Source organism: Delphinus delphis, chromosome 2 (genome assembly GCF_949987515.2).
Source record: "Delphinus delphis chromosome 2, mDelDel1.2, whole genome shotgun sequence".
NCBI classification, from domain to species: Eukaryota; Metazoa; Chordata; class Mammalia; order Artiodactyla; family Delphinidae; genus Delphinus; species Delphinus delphis.
The window spans coordinates 177,360,646-177,368,386 of NC_082684.1; positions in this window are offsets into that span (position 1 = coordinate 177,360,646).

Below are 7,741 nucleotides of genomic sequence, written 5' to 3' on the forward strand. Positions count from 1 at the left end.
TGGTTGTTGAAACCTGAGGCTAGACAAGACCACCAAGGAAGACTGTGAGGGACAACCACAGGGACAGAAACAAAGAAACGAGAAGAATGCAGACACTTAGGGGAAGTCAAAGGGGGCGGAGTCTAAGAGACTGATGAGTGATTGCTGGAGACTTGGAAGCGGAACCCGGAGAGCAGGCGCTAGACACTGAGAAAGGAGTGTTTCAGGACGAGCAAGATGCTGCACATAAGTCAGATCAAGACTGAAAATGAATCTTTGGATTTAACTGAAGATCATTCAAGACTTTAGCGAAAGGAATTTCTGTAGGATATTAGAGTTAGAAGCCAGATCATAAGAGGTTTATTGAAATATTGAGAAGTTAGGTAATAAAAGCAATGAACATTGACTTCATTTTTTTATGTAAGTTTCAGGTGTACAACATTGTAATTCAACATTCACTTCTATTGAAAGAAGTTTAGGGACTTCCCTGGTGGCACAGTGGTTAGGAATCTGCCTGCCAACGCAGGGAACACGGGTTCGAGCCCTGGTCCGGGAAGATCCCACATGCCGCGGAGAAACTGAGCTCATGTGCCACAACTACTGAGCCTGCACTCTTGAGCCCTCACGCTGCAGCTACTGGAGCCTGCACGCCTAGAGCCCGTGCTCTGCAGCAAGAAAAGCCACCGCAGTGAGAAACCTGCACACCGCAACAAAAAGCAGCCCCCACTCACCGCAACTAGAGAAAGCCCCTGTGCAGTAATGAAGACCCAACGCAGCCAAAAATAAATAAATAAATAAATTAATTAAAATTTATTTTAAAAGAGTTCAGCAACATATACAACAGAAAATCAATAAATATTCATGACATATATTAATAATATATCAATATAATTCTACTTAAAATAACACATTAATAAGTTATTATTAGTTATATAAAATAAAATAAATTAATAAAGTATCAACTGATATTTTTGTAAATATTAATAGTTAATATAATCACACTATTATACATAATCATCATTAAGTAATCCATCTGTACACTATTATTAACAATATATAGATGTTATATCACATGATTCATTGCATTCTCTTACATGCATATCAGCATATTATTGATACAATCACTATATTAGCTAAGATACATTAGTGCCCCTTTAAGGATCTCAAGCGTATAGCTGGGGGGCTCCTCTCACATCTTTGTTAGAGAAGATTAACATGGCTTATGTTATGCAGCCGTTAGTTTGGCAGATGTCTTTTCCGTCCCAGTCAGAAGAGAGGATCTGAAACAGTTTGCAATCATGTGGAATCAACCATATAGCGATACATTTACAGTTTTTCCCTGGGGCTAACTTAACTTACCCGCTGACTGTCATGATACAATCAGAAGATATCTGGATCACCTGGACATCCTGTGGAACATACTGACCTATTACAAACTGACCTATTACACTGATGATATCTGCTCATTGGACAGGGTGAACAAGAGATGCTGGCAGCAGAGAACTTGGCAAGACCCATTGCGCTCCATGGAACAGGAGATAATTGCTATGAAGATTCACAAACCTGCCACTGTGGTAAAAAATTTGAGTGTGTCTGGGGGTTGAGGCAAACCGGGACATCCCTTCAGGGTTAAAAGACAAATTGTTTCATCTTGCATCTCTTCCCACAAAGAAGAAAATACTGCCCCTCTCAGGGCTCTTCACATTCTATGCCTAGGCACACAGCTCCCAGTCATGTACTGAGTGGTCTGAAATTCTGGCAGCTTTGAGTCAACTCTGCAGCAGGAAAGGGCTCTGTAGCAGGTCCGGGCTGCACCACAGGAGTCCTGACATTTGGCCATTCAATATGGCAGACCCTGCAGTGTTGGAAGGATGGGTGGGGAGAAAAGATGCTATAACGAGTTTAAGGCAAGTTCAAGAGGAATAGCTCTTTTATCTTTCTATAATTCCTGGTGTGTCACAGGACCCCGGTAGAGGCAGAATGCTTTACCATGGAGCACTGAGAGGCCCATATGTCAGAAACTGCTCATTGTGGGCTGGGTTCTCTTGAATCTACCAATCATTAAGTCTGGGGGTCCCGGCAACCATGCATAATAAGGTGGAAGTGCTGTATCATCTCAGTGATTGAGTTTGACCAGTACTATTAAGATGTACTATTGGGACTTCCCTGGTGGTCCAGTGGCTAAGACTCCATGCTTCCAAGGCAGGGGGCCCAGGTTCGATCCCTGGTCAGGGAACTTGATTCCACATGTCACAACTAAGTGTTCACATGCCGCAACTAAAAGATCCTGCATGCCCCAATGAAGATCCCGCATGCTGGGCTTCCCTGGTGGTGCAGTGGTCGAGAGTCCGCCTGCCGACGCAGGGGACACGGGTTCGTGCCCCGGTCCGGGAAGATCCCACATGCCGCGGAGCGGCTGGGCCCGTGAGCCATGGCCGCTGAGCCTGCGCGTCCGCAGCCTGTGCTCCGCAAAGGGAGAGGCCACAACAGTGAGAAGCCCGTGTACCGCAAAATAAAAAAAAAAAAAGATCCCGCATGCTGCAACTGAGACCCAGCACAGCTAAATAAATATTTTTAAAAAAGAAAAAAAAAAAGATGCACTCTTAAGCCCAGACTCCCCTTCTCCCCAGCGGAGTTATAAAAGCATTTTTCTATATGGCACATTTGAACATATAGGGCAAAGTAGGAGATGCTGAAAGAGGGGGAGAGCTGGAATTTGGTTTATGGATGGATTGAATTGGATTGTCTTATTATGTGGGTGCAAGCTTAAAATGGATCGCAGAGGCATTACACTCACTCAGGTGTAACGTTACAAGAGAGTGTTGAGGGAGAAATCTTTCCAATGGGTAGAACTTTGAGTCATCACCTTTTCATCCACTTCATGTAGAAAGAAAGGAGTCCAAGGTGAGAATTTACATGAGCTCATAGGCAGTGGTGAACCGCCCGACTGGCTGATCAAGAGCCTGAAAGAAAAGGACTGACAGATGGGAGACAAGGAAGCATGGGCTGGAGGCGTGGGAAAGGACATTTGGGGCACGTGTGATGGTCTTCCCTATGTGTCCTTGCAGTTCCCGCCATCAAGACCTGGGTCTGTCTCTCCAACTCTTAAATCTGGGGTAGGCCATATGACTTTGGCCAATAGAACAACAGCAAAAGGATGCAAGTATAGGCTTCAAACATGCCGGGGCATTGGGGCTTGCCCTCTCTTGCTTCTGGGAACTCTCCTGCCACTTATGGGAAAAGCTTGGCCCAGTCTCTTGGAGGATGAGGGCACATGGAAAGAACCGCCAGCAGCCCACCGCCGTCAGCCAAGGTCCAAATGCACGAGTGAGCCCACTGACGTGACATGGAGCAGAGCTGAGGCCCACTCAAATCCCCAACCTTCAGAATCAAGAGCAAATGAATGCTTGTTGTTTGAAACCAGTAAGTGCTGCAGCAGTGAGAGCTAACTGACAAGGCAGCTGTCTAGGCTTTGCTCCTAATCTATTAATAGGATTTAAGGAACTCCCTTGCCAAAGACTGGCTTTGGGACTTGATTCTGAATCAGAAAGTCAGATATGAGATTCGGACTTGATTAAAACCTTTTGTCCAGCACACCTGCCTTCCTTTCCTAGGGCATTAAGCCCCATGCATCAGCCTTAGAGGTGGAAGTGATTTAAGGTGATTTAAGGAAGAAATTTGACGAAAGACATTTGCTTGATATTTTCAAAATTTTATCCCTATTACTGAAGTCCGCAAGAAGCCAGGGGGGCGGTTCCTCTCATGCGCTGCTGATGGTGGGATAGAGCACATGGGCATTTTGGGGGCACATTGGCAGCACTGACCAAAGAAAAACAACAAAAAACCAACCATGGATCTACTCTTTGTCTAAGCAATTCCGTTTCTTTGTATCCGTTCACGATATGAAGAAACACGTGTGTTCAAAGAGGCATACACAAGGTGTTCATTGCAACATTTTAATAGCAAAAAGATTGAAAATAGAAAAATAATAATGTATATGATGGTATGCCTGTATTGTGGAATATTAGGTAGTAGTTAAAAAAATGAGGTAAATCTGTTTGTACTGGCTAGAAAATATCTCCAAGATATATTCTCAGGTGAATGTATTAGTTCAAGAAATGCTAAATTCTCTTAGAGGTAAATTCCAGAATCTCAGTGGCTTAACAATGGAAGTTGTTTTCTTTCCTCATACAAACTACAGTGAACAGCAGAGCAGAGGGTGGGTCTGCCCCACGCCGTCATTCAGGGCTTCCGGCTGACAGTGTCTCAACCTTCACCCAGAGTTTCTCAGGTCTCCCTGGGCATTTGTCCAGCCAACAGTTGGAGGAAAACAGAAGAAACCCCTGGAGGGACTTTTTATGGTATCAGTCCTAGATTGACACCCATCACTTCTGCCCATATTTCATGGGCCAGAATTCAGTCACACAGCCTCATCTAGTTGCAAGGGTAGCTGGGAATGTGGTCTAGTTGTGAAGAAGGAGACCGAGCAATGAACTTGGTGAACAGTCTGTGCCCGAAGGCTGTTAGAATCCGTGCCCACACCCATACCCCCAGCTTCCCTGGATATTTGTGACCAAAGTCTGATCCCTCCAGAGTGTTGCTTGCCTTTTCCATGCTTACTGTCTGCACTTGCCCTCCAAGGTTTGTGGGGATCTGATTCTAGTTTGGGTCTAGAGGTCATAAGAGGTGGAAGAGTGAGTTCCAAGGATAATGTGGCATCTCTTTGTAAGAAAACTATCTCAGATGAGGGCTCTGCCAGGTCTTCAAGCAAGAGGAGGTTTCTCTTCAGACAGAGGAAGGAGCTGCTTCCTTGTCGAGGGGTGTCAACTCTGTTCAGATTCTCTGTAATCATTAGGATCCCACTCTTTCCAAACCAGGTCCATAATTTTAGCATAAAAAAGACCCAGAGAAGCTGTGAATTCAGTGGAGGTTGTAATTTTGCAATCTCTAGTCTCAGACATTGAGTCTGTTTTTCACACACCCTGGCTTCACGGTTATGAGAGACCAGAGACCCCTTAGGTCCATCACAGAAGCTCCCTGGTCCTCTGACCAGACGCTAGTTGACAGTTCCAAGCTCTGAGCCTGCCTTTTCCTTTCTTTCCCTCTGCAGGGTAGTCCAAGGGGCCGGCCCACTTGCAATGCCTTAGTTGCCACTTCTATCGTTACTGTATCGCAGCAGCCTCCCTTTCAAGATGCTCTTCATTCCAGACAGCTTCAGGTGATAGTTTTAAAATGCCCTTGCTACTCCAAGCCATGGACTATAGTATTCCATTTTCCACAGCCTTTGAATCTACCAGATCAAACCTAATCCTGGAGCCCCATCCTTGTGGATCTCTTTCCCGATACCATTTCTGGACAAAACACTTTACCAGCCAGGGTTCAGTCAGGAAAACACATCGTTCAGGTGATTTTAACCAGAAAACACTTAACTCAGGGGACTGGGGGCTCACACACCTGCTGACAGGACTACAGGAGCCAAAGTCAGGAGACGCAGTGCTAGCACTTGGGGAATCAGAAGTTCAGCAGCCACGGGAAAATGGCCGTGATGATCCCAGCTGCCTGCAGTGTCCAGACAGGTGATTCCCGGGAGGAACCGCATCATGTCCAGAATCTGTGCTTGCATCCGCAGAGGCCCACTAGTCCAGCCTTGTTTCTAAAGAAGTAATGGCCTCTGCTTCTCTTCCACCTTCCAAATCTCAAGCAAGGGCTGGAAATTAATGGAAGCTAAACTGGAAACATGGGGCAAGGGAGCCTGGGAAGCACACTTTGCAGGTTTCCAGCCCTGCAATGCTGGAAGAGCATAGGAAGGAACTGAGATAACAGTCAATCTACAGAAAAGGAAAAAAACGGGCTTCCCTGGTGGCACAGCGGTTGAGAGTCCGCCTGCCGACGCAGGGGACGCAGGTTCGTGCCCCGGTCCGGGAAGATCCCACATGCCGCGGAGCGGCTGGGCCCGTGAGCCATGGGCGCTGAGCCTGCACGTGCGGAGCCTGTGCTCGGCAACGGGAGAGGCCACAACAGTGAGAGGCCCGCGTACCGCAAAAAAAAAAAAAAAAAAGGAAAAAAAGCCAACAAAAAGCAGTCGTAGAACAATATGCACAAAATAATGCCATTTAGGGGAGAATAAAATCTTCACAAAATAAATCTAATTATAAAGTTGAAGAACTACACAGACGGAGTCTAGAGGGAAGCACCAGACTTACTTTGTGGCTGGCTGGTATGGGTTGAATCACAGGCAGATGAGGTTTTTTTTTTTTTTTTTTTTTTTTTTTTGCGGTACGCGGGCCTCTCACTGTTGCGGCCTCTCCCGTTGCGGAGCACAGACTAAGGACGCACAGGCTCAGCGGCCATGGCTCACGGGCGCAGCCGCTCCGCGGCATGTGGGATCTTCCCGGACCGGGGCACGAACCCGCGTCCCCTGCATCGGCATGTGGACTCCCAACCACTGCGCCACCAGGGAAGCCCGGCAGATGAGTTTTAGTCAAATTTTTGGTAATTTTTTACAATGAGAGTATGTATTCAGGTAAATGAAATAACAGGTGGTAAAAGGATGGAGGAACATAAGGTAAAAACTTGAGAGAGTTTGGATTAAGAAAACTTTCTTTAATTTTTTTTAAAGGATGCAGAATCTTACATATATTTATTGACTTGGGGAAGGAGCCAGAAATTCTGAAGAGGTTGGACATAAGGGGGCTGGGACGTGGGGGAAGATCTTGGTGGAGTCTGGAGGGGCTGGGCTGCAGGTCCAGGCGGGGACCTCAGCCGCGGAGACGGAAGGCGCCCGGGCCAGAGCAGGTGCTGCTGCAGGTGGAGGGAGGGGGAAGAAAGCCCAGAGGGACTGGGCTGGGTGGCCGGTGACGGGGCGTCAGGCCCCCTGAGAGTGAGGGACAGCGCGCGGTGCGGCCACTGCGCCTCTTCGCCTGAGCGGCACCTGCCGAAGAGGCTGCTGTGCATCTCAGGGCGTGGGGAGCCCGAGTCACCCGGCGGGGTGCCCTCGAGCCTAGAGGCAGGCCTGGTGTTTCCGAGGATGAGAGAGCTCTCCCATGACATCATCAGGAAAGCAGGCTTCTCCGGCTCAGTATCACAGAACTCCCGTGCTGGGCACTGGCCTGTGCGCTGTGACGTTTAACAGCATCCCTCCTTGCCTCCACCCACTGGGCGCCGGGAACACCAACCAAACTAGTTATTTCAACCGACAGCATCTCCAGACATTTTCAAATATCTCTTGGGGGAAGGGAGCAAGATCTCCTCTGGGTCAGAACCACCGATTGATTTCGAGCTAGGCTTCATGCCCACAAGCCGGGCGCTTCTCAGGACGGTGCTGGAGGCCCTGCTCCCGGGCGCCCTGCCTGCGCGAGCGGAGGGAGGGAAGGTCCCGGGAAGCCAGGCCACGCTCTCGGCGCCACGCCCGCCCCAGGTGCCAGCGTGCGCGTGTCCCCCCGCCAAAACCAGGTCACCCACTGGCAAATCCTTCCCTTAAGTCGCTTCTCACTGTCACCACCTCGAAGAAGAGAAAAAGAAAATTAAGTCAAAGGTATGTATCACAAGTTTCATCAAAGCATGTCACGGGATATTACCCTTCCTCTTCCGGAATCTTCCTGTTCCCAAGCCCCCTCATTTATCTCGACTGTATTGACACCTACTGCTTTCCAGGCATTGTAGCAGGGCTGGGCACTCAGATACAGCAGGTGTGCTCCCTGCCCTTGAGGGGTTCATATCAAAGGAGTGTAATAAAAAGTGGTAAATATTAATCAACCACACA